This window comes from Eptatretus burgeri, chromosome 3, assembly GCF_056783735.1.
Source record: "Eptatretus burgeri isolate ZD-2024b chromosome 3, Ebu_testis_v1, whole genome shotgun sequence".
NCBI classification, from domain to species: Eukaryota; Metazoa; Chordata; class Myxini; order Myxiniformes; family Myxinidae; genus Eptatretus; species Eptatretus burgeri.
In genome coordinates, this window is record NC_140963.1 from 66,172,713 (window position 1) to 66,190,212 (window position 17,500).

The 17,500-nt window shown below is 45.0% G+C and overlaps 1 long non-coding RNA gene across 2 annotated transcripts in view; it reads left to right on the plus strand.

Annotated features, from left to right (window-relative positions):
* The window catches only part of LOC147030098 (uncharacterized), a 152,416-nt gene that overhangs the window by 125,737 nt on the left and 9,179 nt on the right, over nucleotides 1–17,500 (plus strand). For both annotated transcript variants that reach the window (XR_015056229.1, XR_015056228.1), the window contains one exon: nucleotides 2,999–3,079. This is a non-coding gene — a long non-coding RNA (uncharacterized LOC147030098). The remainder of the gene's footprint in view (nucleotides 1–2,998; nucleotides 3,080–17,500) is intronic.

The following is a 17,500-nucleotide window of genomic DNA, read 5'->3' on the forward strand; positions in this document are numbered from 1 at the left end:
AAAAGGTGAGGGATCAGCCCAGAACTACACGGCAGGACCTGGTCAATGACCTGAAGAGAGCTGGGATGACAGTATCAAAGAAAACCATAAGTAACACACTACGCCGTCATGGATTAAAATCCTGCAGCGCACGCAAGGTCCCTCTGCTCAAGCCAGCGCATGTCCAGGCCCGTCTGAAGTTTGCCAATGACCATCTGGATGATCCAGAGGAGGAATGGGAGAAGGTCATGTGGTCTGATGAGACCAAAATAGAGCTTTTTGGTTTAAACTCCACTCGCCGTGTTTGGAGGAAGAAGAAGGATGAGTACAACCCCAAGAACACCATCCCAACCGTGAAGCATGGAGGTGGAAACATCATTCTTTGGGGATGCTTTTCTGCAAAGGGGACACGACGACTGCACCGTATTGAGGGGAGAATGGATGGGGCCATGTATCGCGAGATCTTGGCCAACAACCTCCTTCGCTCAACAAGAGCATTGAAGATGGGGCGTGGCTGGGTCTTCCAGCATGACAACGACCCGAAAACACAGCCAGGGCAACTAAGGAGTGGCTCTGTAAGAAGCATCTCAAGGTCCTGGAGTGGCCGAACCAGTCTCCAGACCCGAACCCAATAGAAAATCTTTGGAGGGAGCTGAAATTCTGTGTTACCCAGCGACAGCCCCGAAACCTGAAGGATCTGGAGAAGATCTGTATGGAGGAGTGGGCCAAAATCCCTGCTGCAGTCTGTGCAAACCTGGTTAAGAACTATAGGAAACGTCTGATCTCTGTAATTGCAAACAAAGGTTTCTGTACCAAATATTACGTTCTGTTTTTCTGATGTATCAAATACTTATTTCATGCAATAAAATGCAAATTAATTATTTAAAAACCATACAATGTGATTTTCAGGATTTTTGTTTTAGATTCCGTCTTTCACAGTTGAAGTGTTCTTATGATAAAAATTACAGACCTCTACGTGCTTTGTGAGTGGGAAAACCTGCAAAATCGGCAGTGTATCAAATACTTGTTCTCCCCACTGTATATATATATATATATATATATATATATATATATATATATATATATATATATATATATATATATATATATATATATATATATATATATATATGTACGTACGTACGTGCTGCACAGGCCTGGTTGCCGATAAAATTATGGCTGGTATGGTTAAAAGAGGAGACCACCCAATGCCCCCACCTGCAGAGCACTTGTGGTTGTCTAATGGTTTGATGAGCATGAGAAAGTTGTTGACCATATGTCATGGTGTATAAATTTCCTGCTGATGGACAGAGAACAAATCAAATGAAATTATGCTTCAAACTCACAATTGAAACGTGAACTTTGTTAATAAAATAAGAGCATTTGAAGTTTTTGAAGCAAATTTGAAGAAGGCAGATTCAGGTCACAAAAAGAACAAAACCACCAGATTGCGATTAGACAAGCTGGCAGTTCAGGATCTTGACATTGCCTTGGCGAGTTTGACTGTGATCCATTTAATCACTCCAATACATTGTTATGAAGCCTTTAACTGCAGCGGCATCTGAACTGCAACAAGATTTCTCAACTGCTCATTGAGATGGAGAACAGCCAACATAAACTTTCCTCAAGTATCGGATCTTTTCTGGAGAAACAGCTTTCGACAAAGTCATGCACAAAAATTCACGTATAGATTTCAGCAATCCACATATTGTGCTAAGAAATCACCTTCTGCAGTGAAATCTAAAACTGCAGTCATGGAGAATGCTGCCATGTCCCAAGTCATGTCCCGCTGCTGTGGAGAAGATGTCACTCCAACTGAAATCATGCAGCATTAAGTCACAGATGAATGTCTTTCCATTTTTAACACAAATGGAACACTCGTTAAAGTAAAAAAGTTGTTGGAAGTTCTCAACTATGTCCTACTGCATCGCGAACAACTCAACGGATGTATCTCACTGATCGACATGGGATTCATCTGGTGACTCGCAACACCATCAGCTGAGGATAGAGAAAAAAACAATGGAATGATGGAACTACATCCTTTACTTGTATCATACATGAGAGTGCTCTGGTTGTTATGATATTGATCATGGAATCCTACCTTGTCTTGAAATTCATTTGTCAGCATCGACTTGATTTGACTTGTTCTCTGCACATCAGCAGGCACTCCAAAGTTTTCTGCCAAGTTTGGAGTCAGCCAGGCGACCCTCCAGTGTTCTTTGTTCATTGAGTTCAATAATGACATTTGCAACATGCTGAAAGACGATCTGCTTGAGCTCGGCAGGTCTCAAATTTTGGACATGAATATGCTCATCCGTTGACGTGTCGGTTGGTTTCATGTATTGCTTCTAACAATTCAGATGGTAGTCGATCTCAGCTGCAAATGGATCAGGAGTAGCAGCGATGAGGGCAAGAATTATTTTGTGCATTGTTTCATCCCCCAAGTAAACTCTGTGCATCTTGATCCTGTTCCAGTGATAAAGTTGCTGAATCCGATGAAACGGGCCTCCTGCTTTTGTCTTAGCTTGTGGTGGGCACATACACCACATAGAGTTCTTTCTGTTGTAGAGGTCCAGCTTTCCAAGTAAGTACCCTAGCTATGACTAAATGATTTTGGCTGCTGCCCCTGAATCTGGATCTGGGGCTAATGAGGATGAAGTCACATCCTGTTTTGATTTCAGCCTTTCATACGCTTACTCTAATGTCCGTTTTGCTTAAATTATAAGAAGTTCCCTTGAGGCCCATCTTCCCATTTCACTTGCATCAAACACTTGGCCATAGTTATCCAATCCTGAAAAGAGATAACGTCAGAGAGTAAAGAGAGATTTTACTGGTTCATGTTCCAAAAAAGAGTGAACTATTGTAAAATATGTGCAAACGCAACCTTTCAATTCAGAAGACTTTTGTTTCAGCTTTTCTCACGCATCAAGGTTAAACTTGCTATTATCTTTGTTACATGTTTTGTGGCACAGGATGCATTGTGCAGTGCAGCAATCATTCTCCTTTCTTCACTTCACAGGTTTTGGTGCAATGACAGGAGAACACATCATCGAAAGATCATCCACATCAAACCCAGAATAATTACTTGACCTGAAATGAGGTAAACCATATTTTCTATTGAAATGTGAATCAGCACTAGATTTCCTTTCCAAAAAGTTATAACATGACCATAATTGAAAAATCAAATTTTAACCGGAAATTAAATTAGACCTGGGACCAAAACCCACCATTTCGGATTTGAGTTTCTGAGGAGGTGTTCCACCCGTTTTCACGAGGTTGCCCAAGGCCCACTTTGTTTTACCAATTGATGTGATATCAAAATAAGTGTCAATCCAAGCTCACCAGAATCTTGTCATGGATCCTTGGCATTTTCCCCCTTCTACTAGTACTGAAAACCCACTCCATGGGAGTACCTCCTGTGCAGCTGCCCTGCGAAGGCGGCTCACAGGATGACGGGATTGGGGAAAAGCCTTCGGGACCCCCAATCTTTGATGACAGGAGGAAAACCATGGGGTAACCTTCCCGGGTTAGATTGCAGTGGTGTGTGTGTCTGGGTGGTGCTGAGATGTCGTCCACTAGATGGCGGTCTCTTTGGGTTAACCTGAGGTGGTCCCTTCAGGTGGGTGCCTGGAATGTCGTATCCCTAAGAGAGGATGATCACCTGTCTATGTTATCATCTGAGCTAAAGCGTTTGGACATCGGTATTGCAGCACTCTCTGAGGTTCGGAGACTGGATTGCAGCGAGATCATGGAGGGTGGTTACACCTAATATTGGTCTGGTCGCTCTGATGGTTACCATGCCCAAGGATGTGCTGTAGCTGTGTATAATAAGCTGACTCCAATGATAATTGTGGTAACACTGGTTAATGAGCATATTATGAGACAAAGGATTTGTCACTCCTTGCGTGTCATTTCCTTTGTCTCTGTACATTCTCCGACTGAGGCGAGTGATCTCACCGTGAAGGATGCATTCTATGCCATGCTCGAGTCTGTGGTTGATCAGTGCCCCAAAGGAGAAACTCTTCTAGTCTTGGGGGATTTCAATGCATCGACTGGAACTGATAGGATAGTTATGAGACATGTGTTTGTCTCCATGGGTCTTGAACTGTGAACCAGAATTGCACGAAGTTCCTTGACTTTGCAGGAAGTCTTGGACTTCGGTTAGCTGCTTCATGGTTTCAGCATCCACAGGCTCATCGCTGGACTTGGTTGTCCAATGATGGTGGTGTGGCAAAGGAGATTGACCATGTGCTCGTTGATGGTTGCTGGAGGATGATACAGAACTGCAGGGTCTACCGAAGTGCTCAGTTTCTCAATACTGATGATAGGCTTGTTGTTGCAACTCCAAAGGAGTCGAGGAGATTGGGACCATACTCTGTGCAGAGCGTTGGTGCTGTTTAAGCAGTTTCCTTGACTATTGGGCACAATCCTGGATGGGTCGCCACTCCGACACAGTACACCAGCTTGCTAGCACTCATTTTCGGAACCTCGGAAAGATGACAGGCCGAGTTAACCCCAACTGGTATTAATTAAACAGCTGAGCAGGAGTTTAACTCAGGAATCTAGGATCCAAAGCCCACCACCCTAACTATTAAGCCAAGACCAGGCATATATATCCATCCATTGGGACCATACTCTGTGCAGAGTATTGGTACTGCCAAAGCAGTCTCCTTGGCTATTGGACACAATCCTGGATGGATCGCCACTCTGACACAGTATACCAGCAAGCTGGTACTCATTTTTCTGACCTCAGAAGGATGACAGACAGTCAACCGCACCTGGTGTTAATTCAACAGCTGAGGGGGATTTGAAGTCAGGATCCTCAGATCACAACCCTAACCATGAAAGCCAACACGAGGTGTAACTCTGAAGTTGCAGCTTAAAACCAGGAGAATGGTAGCATCCCAGCCTAGGATGGATGTTAGCAAGCTCAAGGATGACAGGGTAGCTGAGGAGTTTGTGAACAGGCTGAGTAGAGATTTGGGGGGTCTTGGTGCTTTGGGGGATCCTGAAGAGTTGTGGAGTGCCTTCAAGACCACTATCCTTGATGTTGCTAGTGGATGACTTGGAACTCACAGGATGGTGAAGAAGAAATTTGTCTCTCAAGGGACACTGGATACCATTGACCAGAGTCGCAGGGCCAGGCTGAATGACAGTGCTGAGCTGTTCAGGGAGCTGAGGCATAAAACTGTATATGTGCTAAGGGTGAACAAGGAGGCCTATGTGCGAGGAATCTGCGAGGGGGTGCAGCATCACCTGTGGTCAATGATTCTCGTCCTGCTTACAGGGGAATTCATGCTTTGTATTCCTCCAAGCCCGTCCCTCGGTGTACTGCAGTTAGAGCAGAGGGTGGTAGGCTCTTGACAGTGGAGTCTGAAGTGAAGGCCTGCTGGGCTGGTTGCTTTGAGCGGCTGTACCAGGCTGATCCACCAGCTGTCGAGTTGGATGTCAGCGTTGTTACTATACCTACTGTTGACCCTCCAATCAACTGTGGTCCACCTTCGTTTGTGGAAACACAGACTGCGGTGTACTGGTTGAAATGGGGGTAAAGCTCCTGGGATCTGTGGCATCCATACTGAACTTCTCAAGACTGGTGGAAATGCTGTACTCATGTATTTTCATGCAGTTCTGTGCTCTGCCTGGAACACAGGCATCATCCCAACTGACTGGAAGAGGGGCCTTGTTGTCCCTCTCTGGAAAGGGAAGGGTGATCGCTGGGACTGCAAAAACTACCAAGGGGTGACGCTGCTCTCAGTGCTGGGCAAGGTCTTTGCTCGGATAATTATTGATAGGGTTTTCCACCGTTTGCTTCAGCACCAGAATCCAGAGCAGTCAGGCTTTACACCAAAGAGGTCAATGATTGACCGCATCCTTGCTATTCGGGTCCTCACCAAATGTAGACGAGGGTTTTGGTAGGGGTTGCCTGCAGCACATGTTGATATCTGTAAAGCATTTAATTCATTAGAGGAAGGATGCCCTCTGGAGAATTATTGGTCTTCGTGGGGTGCTTGAAGATCTCTGACCTTGATTTTGCAGATGATGCATTCATCTTTGCAGAGACTCAAGATATCCTTTTAGGGCCCTCGAGGTGCTGAATGAGGAGTCGGAGCCACTGGGATTACAGGTTTCCTGGGTCAAAACTAAGATCCAGGCTTTCAATGACATCTTGGATGCTGCTCTCCTGTCTGTACTTGTTTGTGGTGAGAATGTTGAGGTCATGGAGATATCCATTTATCTTGGCAGTGATATTAATGTCTCTGCTGGCTGTGAGCCACAGGTCAACAGAAACTCGGCAGGCGATGGACAGGGTTTTGCAATCACTTCTGTGTGTGTGCCTATGTGTGTATATCTGTGTGTCTGTCCTGGCCATAACCTTTTTATCATTTGAGCTTTTGTTTTCAAATTTTCAACAAAGATTTAGCATGAGAATTTGGAGAAGACAAATTAATAATTTTTTCAAAAGGTCAAATGTCTGCTTGACAAAATCGCCAATTTTCATCCATTTGACCTGAAATTTTTCTTGTCGTTTGGGCTTTTATTGTCAAATTTTCTTCAAGCTTTATTCTGAGAATATGGAGAAGACAAATTAAGAACTTCATCAAAAGGTCAAAGGTACCATTTGGCATACCGTACAGAAGAAGAAGCAGTCTGAATTCAAAGCAGACGGGCTTTGCATTTTCAGATGATTTGTAGTTTATTTGAAAATATTTTTCGAAACCGACGGCCAGATTTAGACCAAACTCTTCATGAAATATATGGACCATGCCTTTAACATAATAGTCTAGAAGCCAAAATCTGTAGCTAGCCTAGAAAATAGGTTCGCTGCTGATTTCATGTTAGAATGGTGCAACTGGTGTTTTTGAAGAGTCTAGGCATGACCAAGTCTAGTTCCACTTGTTGCCAAGTCTGCATCTGAATATTATGGCCGCCATGACAGTAATCAAAATAGCCGCCATCAGATTTAGTCTTTTTCTTACTGCAAATTGTACTAGCCAGAAATTTGTCATGATTGTGAAATACCATGTAATCTGACACGAGGAACACTATTTTGTGCTTTATTTTTGTACTGGATCACAACTTTTCACATAATTGACAACTTAAAGACGAAATTGAAAATGCACATACGAGCAACAAATGTGAAAAAGAAAATGTTTAGCACTATTGATGGAGATGGGTTTACAGTCAGTCAAAGGTTATTTCAACAGCTGTCAGATTCTTTCTAACACAAAATTACGTTGCTTTGCAGAAGAGAAAAGTGTTGTGAGAACACCCAAGTACAATTTTCAGAGCTATTGATCGGCTTGTACACTGAACGGGTTCCTACAAAGGGCTTTGCATCCACATGCTTTCGTGCAAGGCAGTCCATTCCGTGTACATTTGCACCGTCGAGTTGAGCATGACCCACGGCATTTGCATGTCGTCAGTTCTACACAGTAAGCGGTAATAGGCTGTGCAGTCATGAGTCGCGGCTGAAATGTCTCGTTGCCATCTTTGACGACCTGTTCCCACCCACACTTCTCAGGTACAGGTAGATGTGGTTCAGATTCCAAGGCTCTTCTCCACACAAAAGTCTGGTAGTGCGCTCGCTTGATGTGTAGAATCAGAGCATCGCGAGTTGGAGGCAGATTCTCAATAGCTTTGGTCAGACTGAGAAACAGATCACATCTTACTCGCTGAATTGAGTTATCTTGGCCATGAGGGTCATAAAGCCTGCAGACAAATGACTCAGCATCTGCAATCACACTCTCATCAGGAATTTCCTCTTTGCCTAGGTTATTCAACAGGTGGGAGTTGTTTTGAAAGACAGCCCATGCAGAGCGCTTCGAAATTCCAGCAAACTGACTTGTGCTGTCTGAACCTGTCACTGCATGAAATGCCAGAAGTTACTCCCTCTGCGAATCTGGGATATTGATGGAGTCAATGGGAATGTAGTGTTGCTTTTTGGGTGTCCCTGCATTCATCCAGAGAAAGGGACTGAGATGCGGCTGATAGGCAACAAGGAGAATGAGGACATCAGTGTCCTGAAGCCACATGAATAATGTCTTGGCAGATGCTCAGAACTTTGTTCTTGGTATCTGTCTCATCCGCTTCTTCATTGTCCATCTTGTCAGTGCTGTCACCACCACAAAGAAGCTTTCAAGCATGTACAGGGTTTCAGGTACAATTCGCTCTGCATTTTCTGTGTTCAGTCCACCGATAATGCTATGCCCTGGAGAGTGTTTTACATCACTGTAAATCTTTATACCCACTCTGAAGATCCAGCTAAGGATTTCGTTCTCATGATGAGGCAGACTGCACTGGGCCAATTAATCTTCTTCAGAACTTTCACCTTCTTCAGATAAATCATTCACGGCGGTTCTCATGGCAAACTTTGTCACAGTTGAGGACGCAACTATGAGGGGTTTTGTGACATCCAATGGCTGCACGAATGTCACCTTGTCACTACCAAAGTGAACCTCCACTTTCTGCTTGAAATTGTAGCTTTTGTAGGCTCCAGCCTCAATTCCAAAATCATTCAATAACAGCATGCTGTAGTGTTCCCAGATGTTTTTCAGGGTAAACACATGTCCCTTCTGCAGCTCTTTCTCAAGCTGGTTCATCACATTTCTGAAACAGATGCTTTAAGGAGACTGGGTTTTCTCTCCACTCTCCTTTTTATACTTTCTGCGAAAAGAAACATAACACTTGAGGTGATATTTACCTTCAGCTGCCATCAAGTCTGAAACACCTGCAAACCTGTGACGCATGGTGGGGTCAAATTGGGCCAAACTAAGCATCCTGGATGATGTGTGATCAAATTCAACATTTGTCAGGACACCAGCTTTTCCAGGAATGTCAGTCTGGCAGAAAGCGCATTTTGACCAATCCATAGCGCTGTGCGCGGATCTTAGTGACTTTGGGACATGGTATTTCTCTGAGGAACCTGATGTTGTGGGTATCTCTTCTGCGTAAGTCACAGATTGTGGCTGAATCCTTGACTTCAGTCTGTCTATTTTTTGTGCGTGAGTAAAGTCACTATAGCAGAATTTGTGCCATTGAATCTTTTCGACGTGCTCCGGTACAGAATATTTTCTGATTCTTGAGAATGAGTCAACATATTTAGCGTCATTATATTTCGCTCTTTCTTTGCAACATTCAGCTACAGTTTTCACACCAACGATTGTAGTCTTTCGAAGTGGCGTTGACTTGCTAGTTTTTGAACTGTCCTGGCAAATAAAGCATTTATTCCAGTCTACATGCTCTCCTTCTTCTTCTCGATCCCTTGAACCCCCTGTGAGAAATCTTGCGGCTTTCATTTTTCAGTTAGTCCTGGGTAACAGAAAAACACACAGTTATGTAGTTTAGGTTCATTTTATAGCAAAGTTGTAAAATTCATTGATTGTGGTTTGTATAATCAGACATTCTAATTCGAGCCTGAACATTTCTTTAAAAATAATATAGTGAAAAACAAGTCATATTATTTTTAGAAAATGGATGGAGCAATGTTTTTTTCTATACTCCCATTAGCTCAGGCATGCTCAAAAACATGGAAATCGACCCTAATTTTGTAATTTCATGTCAATTTGCGGCTGAAATATGACGAAAAGTGTATTTAATGGCGACCATTTTGTAAACTGTCATGGCGGCCATACTATCCATATCCAGAGTTGGCAACAAGTTGATTCAGGTTTCTGTGTGTCTGGACAGTCAATTTACACCTGTTGCACTATTCTAACACGGAATCAGCAGGGTCATACACTATTCTGCATTGGGCCTCCTGACTATAAGTTGTGCCCTTCATGACCGTCATCATCATCAAAACTCCAGTTCTGGAGCGATGGCAGGTCTCCTTCGGGGCTCCCTGCAAAACGATCTCAAAGTTAAGTTTCCGGTCGTTATTTGTCCCGTTTTAACTGTTTATTTTCTCACCTACATGTTACTGTATGTTCCTAGTTCGGTTTTGTTTCAAAAATCCTGCTATTTTGTGAGATTTCGTCGAACTTGTCTTACTGGGTGCTTGAGGCCTATCCTTGAGGCTTGAGGCCTACCCTTTGTTCCCCTCGGTGTACGATCGTGTTTATTTGTTTTTTCTCCCCATTATTTTCAATTTCTATCTTTCCCACTTTCTGTACGTCCCCCATCCCTCCCAACTAATTACTATTTCTTATCTTAAATAATAAAAAAAAAAACGCCACCTTTCTCCGATTCTTCTTCTTCCTCGTTTTTTTTCTTCAACACTTCCATGACCTAATCTGTTGAAAACTCTCTCAAACATTAAAAATAATAACAAAAACGATCTCTTATAATGCTTCATCTTCCTCTTTCACACATGTGGTTCTCTTTACTCTATCATAATGCACTACTCTTCTGCTATTTAAACAGACTGCTCTCAAGTTGACCTTTCCTTCATACCTTGCCTAAAAAATCCAACTGTTACAGTGTTTCTTCTCTCCATTTTCTGAATTCGCCTTTATTGCATCCTTCAAGAAATGTGTTTAATCGCATAACTGACCTAAAACTTACAAAAAAACCCCAGTTTGCTATGAATGTTCGCTTTCCATCAACCATTCTTTTTTTCCAACATCAGAGCCAACTCACTCCTCTCACCCCTCACTCTCAAAGCAACCATCCCACTCTTCTCCCTCCAAGCCTCCCTCTCTCCTCTCTCAAAAACTCCCCCCTCACCTTTCTCCCACCATTCGTCCCCCTCAATCATCCTTCCCAAAGTTGCCCCCCCCATCCCATCCACAAAGCTGCCTCCTTCCACTGCACTCCTTCCTCCTTCCTCTCACCTCCATCTCTTCACTCCATCTCCTCAAATCCTCAACTGTCTTCTTCCCCCGCTCTTGTCCCTCCTCTCCCCCAGCATCACAGAGCCTTTTATTCTCCTCATTCGGCCCGCTCCCCGAGCTATTCTGCAATCCCCCACATTCTTTCAACAACCCTCCTTACCTCCCCCCTCGTCCCTTGTCCTACCCTCCCCCTCCCTCCCACCGCCTGCACCCAAAGCCCCATCCCCTACCTCTTCATGAAAAGTATGGACCTCAAATATCCGGGTCCTTCACTCAACCCTTTCAGATCTTTCCATACAGGTTTCCACTGATAAACCAGACATAATCTGCATAACAGAAACTTTCCTCCCACAAGACGTGTCTGACTCCCAAGTATCTCTCCCTGGTTACTCCCTCCTCCCGTTTGACAGACCTAAGCCTCGCCCTGGTGGAGGAGTTGCTCTCTTCATCAAAGACTCTATTCCTCACTCTCCATGCACTGCCCTCACTCCCCCACACCCCCAGGAATACCTCTGGCTACGGCTTCCCCTCCACTCCCACCTCATGTTTATATGTGTACTCTACCGTCTCCCTAACAGTGATGACTCAATCTACACCTCACTATCCGAAAACATGGACCACCTTCTATCTTCTCATCCAAACTCTCTCTTCCTCTTATGTGGTGACTTCAATTGTCATCATGCCAGTTGGCTAGGTGTGGGTACCTCTCTCACCTGTCATGGCACCTCAGCAAAAGCTTTCTGCGACTCATTGGGACTGACTCAATCGGTCAACTTCCCTACCCGGATCTCAACCAATGGTACTCCATCTCTTCTGGATGTAATTTTGACAAATTTCCCTGACAATATCTGCTGCTCTTCCGTTGCTCCAATCGGTTGTTCTGACCACGTCCTTGTCAAAGTGGACATCTCTCTGGCTATTATCAGAGAACTATCTCACCGCCGTCGAGTCTGGCATTTCACTCAAACCGACTGACAGGGTCTCCAAGCAGCCCTCAAACTTATAGACTGGTCTGTTATCTCTACTTTCTCCAACATCAACTCATCCTGGGAATTTTTTCAAAGAAACTTGCTCTCCCTCATGCACAGATTTATCCCCTCTCGTCTTCAGTTGTCCTACCCTTCCTCCCACCCTTGGTTCACTGAAGCTTGTGGTAAGCCAGTTGTCCTGAAACAACTTGCCTTTGCTTCATGGAAAGCAAACCCAACTGAGGGAAAACTCAGTTCCTTCCATAAAGCTCAGAACAAGTGTGTGTCTACCCTCAGAAGAGCCAGAAATCAACGTCTTTCTCATCTCAATTCTGAACTCTCAAACCTCTCTCCCTCCTAAAAATCCTGGTGGCGTCTCATCAAATCTGTTTCTGGTGTATATTCCCCCTCCATCCCCTCCCTTACCTCAAATGGCAGCACTGCTGATACCACACGTGACAAAGCTGAATGCCCAAACTCAGTGTTTGCAGCTAAATATTGTGTCCAAAACCCATCACTTTCTCTACCCACCTTACCCAGTCGCACCCAACTGTCCCTGGACTCTGTGTCCTTTTCTCCTGACAAGGTGGAGAGCTTGCTGTCAAACCTTTACTCAGATTCTGCAACCGGTCCAGACGTCATCAGCCCACATGTCCTCAAAGCCTGCTCTTGCTCACCCTCTCTCTGTTCTATTCACCCTCTCATTTGCTCAAGGTCATCTGCCATCTGCTTGGAAATCTGCAAACATCAATGCCCTGCAAAAAGGTCAGGTATGGGAGCATGTGCCAGAACAGCACATCGCTGCGTCCACTTTCCGCCGGTACTCCAGGGGCCTCCGTCTGGCCATCCCCCCAGGCCATCCCTGCATAAAAATGGTGCAAAAACAGATCCCTGCAACTACAGGCCAATCAGCCCTCTCCCAATCATCAGCAAGGTTATGGAATCCATCATCGCTTCAGACATTAAATCCTTCCACTTCTCCAATGGCTTGATTTCTGATCATCAATTTGGTTTCAGACCAGGTCACTCCACCCTGGATATGCTGCTTCTGCTCTACCAACAATGGATGGAAGCCCTCAATGCCAGACAGGAAATTCGAGCCGTATCCCTTGACATATCACGTGCTTTTGACAAAGTCTGGCATCCTGCCCTGCTCACCAAACTCTCTTCCTATCGTATCCAAGGCCATCTCCAGTCATGGCTCGCAGACTTCCTCTCCTGTTGCAGTCACCGTGTGGCCCTAAATGGAGTTCTTTCACCCCCCCCTTCCTGTCCAGGCTGGAGTTCCTCAAGGATGCGTTCTGGGCCCTGTTCTTTTTCTGGTTTTCATAAATGATCTCTCCGACTCTCTGGAAAATCCTCTATATCTCTTTGCTGATGACTCCTCCCTCTGCCGTACCATCTGTCATCCCTCAGACCAGCAAGCAGCAGCTTCTTCGCTCACTGCTGATCTGGATAAAATCACAAACTGGTCCAACACGTGGAACATGTCTTTCAATCCGGACAAATCTCACACTCTCACTATGTCTCTCCGAAAGGACCGTTTAGAAAATCCCCCATCCACTTTCTCAACAATCCTCTGGAAGAAGTCCTTTATTTCAAGCTTCTGGGTCTCACTATCTGCCATGACCTTTCCTGGGAAAGCCACATTTCAAACCTCGCCTCCAAAGCCAGTCGCCGACTGGGAATCCTCCGTCGTGCAAAGTCCTTCCTCGGCCCACCTGAGCTCCTGACCAGTTACAAGCTTTTGTCCGCAGCCTGATGGAGTACTGCTCTCCCCTCTGCGCTGGTGCTCCTGCCTCCCACCTTTCTCAGCTTCACGCTGTAGAAACCAAGGCATTTCGGATCATTGGCATCTCCCGCAATGAGGCTGAGTCTTTGGGCCTCTCACTCATTCACCGCAGGTTGGTCGGTGGTCTTTCTGTTTTCTCCCGTCTCCTCTCCAGCCTCGCCCCCCCCGCTCTCTCTGAGATTTGTCCCCACCACATTTCCGCAGAGTGCTCAATGTCCGCCACCAACCCCCTTCTGGTAAAACTACCAAAATCACGAATCACTGTTTACATTCGCTCTTTAATTCCTCTTTTTTCCCACCTTTGGAATAAACTCCCTCACTCTATTCATTCCCAATCCTCCCTCCAGGCCTTCAAAACAGCTGTTCACCACCACCTCTTATCATCCCCCATCCAAACCCTCGATCTTTTCTTCCCCCAATAATCCACCTAAGCCCACCTCCTTCAAATTCCCTGCTTTCCTTCCTGAAAGTCCCTGGTAATGTCCATCTTCTATTCCCCATGTTCCCTGCCCCATCCCTCTCCCTTCTCCAGATCTCCTAATGTCTCTGTTCCCCACTGTTTTGTCCTTCTCACTCCTGCCCCTCTTGTCTCATGCCCCCCTTGATGTGCGTTGTGTGTTAGCTCTCATACGAGCCTCGACAAGGAATACAAAAAAAAAACCGTACCATTTCAGGGAGGGGGGGCATGGCCCCTTCCCACTAATCCCTAATTTTCACTTCACCTGGTGAGAAATAACTGTCAGTCCCCCACAGCGGGGGACTGACCAATGTCTGTGGTATGACATTTTTAATGTCTGTGTTATAACTCGGCTGGGGTCGGGTTCGAGACTCAGTTCGACACCAAAAATTTGGCCAAAATCTGTTTTTTTTTTTTTGTTCTAGCATCTTTCAGTTATCAGCAAAATCTCAAAAGCTCGATACGAATAATGTCGGGGTAAGAAAAGTAAGATTTCAATAAGCAACTGTAAAAAGATGGAACTTTTTGAGGAATTAAAAAAAAAACATTACAATTGACCAGGTTGTGTGAGTTTTCAAAGACATGTTTTCATAGTGGAGGAGCATCTCTGTCCAACATTGCTCTTCCATTCATTTTAGGTTTCTCTTTTCAGCATTTTTTTCCCCTTCCTTGATTGTCTGACTTTATTTTGAGAGAAAATGAATTGGTACAGGATTGTCCAAAAAGACTCAGCCAACTTTGGTTGTTAATATATTTTGTACCACAAATCATGCAATACAACAATACCCATTGGCTTATATGATGCAGAAACTCATAAAGTTTTCTTTATTTTCAGGTCTGGTTGTTTATTGTAAAATAAAATGTCGACTCCACAGGAGAAAGCGCAGTGCGTTGAATGGTTCATCGAAATGAGATCTGACACGCAAGTTCAGCGTAATTTCCGTGCAAGGTACGGAAGGAATCCACCATAGCGGACTGGTATCAGAGAGTAGTACAAGAGGTTTAAGTAGACTGGAAGTTGTCGGACACAGAAAAGGACTGGTCGACCAAGCACAAGTGCATCCGACGTTGAACGATTGCATAAATCATTTCAACAAAGTCCCATAAAATCAATTAGATGCATGTCCAGAGAACTGGGACTACCAACCATTACTGCACACAGGATTTTGCATGAAAGATTGAAGGTTTATGTTGATAAGGTGCAGATTCTGCAGGAACTCAAACTAGTTGATGGACCCAAACACAAGGTGTTTGCCTTGGAACTCCTTGGTCATGTAGAGGATGAGGAAGAGTACCTGAAAAAGGTCAGGTTCACAGACGAAGCTGGCTTTCATGCATTGGGGAAATTAAACCGGCACAATGTAACATTGTATTTTGTTGTATTGCTTCAAAACGCTCCACACATTTTGGCCTATATCTCCACAAAGGATCACTTGCCTCCTATTTTTTTTTGGTTTGCATTGGCAGGAACAATCATCTGAGTGGCAGACAGGCTTTTGTTTCATTGCAGATTATGCGGTTTTATCAAGTGAGACATAATCTGTGGCTGATACTCACGATTACAGCCACACGGTGCTAAAAGCACATATATATATATATATATATATATATATATATATATAAACATATATATATATATATAAACATATACATATAGCCTGGTGTTGGCGCAGTGGTTAGGGCAGCGGCTTGGGATCCAAAAGGTCCTGAGTTCAAGCCCCGTTGGGCCACTGAATTAATACACCAGGGGGTTCACTCAGCCTGTCATCCTTCCGAGGTCGGCGAAATGAGTACCAGTGTACTGGGCCGGTGTATACCCCGGTTAAAATAGGTGTACCATATCCCTGTGTCGTAAGAGGCGACCAGGGTTGCTTCAGGAAGGGCATCCGGCGTAAAACATGTGCCAAATCACTATGCGGATCATACGGATGATCCGCTGTGGCGACCCCTAATGGGAGCAGCCGAAAGAAGAAGAAGAAGAATATATATGTATATATATATATATATATATATATATATATATATATATATATATATATATATATATATATATATATATATATATATATATTTGAAGTTTTTGTTTGTTTGTTTGTCTGCACTCACTAATCTCCTGAACTGTGACTGAAAAGAGGAAACCTCTGAAACAAAAAATGTCGGGATGGGCCCCGGGAAGGTTATAGGCGAGGTGGCGATGTCCCTGGGTCGGGTGGAGTTGTTGGGGGGGGGGAGGTGTTTCCCCCTTAGGCTATGACTGCCATAGCCCAATTGGGAACTGATTTTGGGCTCACGTCAGACCGATGTACAGAAGATTAAATTCATTCAAAAAGAACCCCGGCAACGCCGGGTGCATTCACCTAGTGTGTGTGTATATATATATATATATATATATATATATATATATATATATATATATATATATATATATATATATATATATATATATATATATATATATATATATATATATATATATATATTACATACATACAGGACATACATATTGTTGTGGTTACCAAATTCGCAAACCACCATTCAGGTCCCTTAGGTGAGGTATCTCGGTAAGTACATGTGTAGTTAGGCCCAAACCCGTTGTCTAGTGGGAATACATGTCATTTATGCGTGCTGCGACTCTTCAGGATAGCCGTTTTTCTTTTGCTATCTTTATTTTGGACCAACCGCCATTGTTACCACCACCAGTCACAACATCAACCACCAACCACAACGCCGCTTCACCACAACCGCCACGACCTTCACGTCACACCTCGCAACCGTCGCATCGCCACCGTTCTTGCGCCGCTTGTGGGTACCGGTGTTGGACTCGTGCAGGGCGCGCGCCGAACAGCGTGTACAAAATCACGGATTTTGTGCTTCAAAAACGGATCAAAAACGACACACGCCCACTTTTTGCCGTCCAATCGGTGAGCGAGGGGCAAATTGGCCCCGCCCCCAGGGCGTTGGAGGGTGATCGATATATGCAAATTTATGGATCAAAAAGCATTCACGCCCACTTTTTCTCGGGCCAATGGGGAGCGAGGTGAAAGGTCGAAGGGAGGGGGTCAAAGATGAGAATGCGAAGCCACGGGGCTTATAAAAGCGACTGTGTTCGTCAGTCCAGTGAGTAGTAGAGTCGAGAGAAGAACAGAGTTAAGACTTCGCGGGCGGTGGAGTTGGCAAGAAGGAGCTGGTCGTCGTCGTGTGCGTTGGAGTCGGAGCGGAGGGGACGGAGCTGTGGAGAGGCGGCGAGGGCAGACGAGGGGGTGCTCGCGTCGTGCAGGGAGCTGCACCCCAGGGAGGCCGACAGCGTGACCTGGCCGAGGTGGAGACGCTCATCACGGGACTCGAGGCAGAGTAGGAATCCTCTATACCCCGAGCATCAGCAACCCCCTCCTGTTTCCCCCCGCGCTGAGATAGTGCGACCAAGGGGGCCCCTTTCCCACCCCCCTACCAGACACTGCCCGCGAGGCCCGCGGAGTTGAGACACCATCGCCGCTCCGCGTCTCATCACCAGACGGGTAGGCCCGACCCGGTC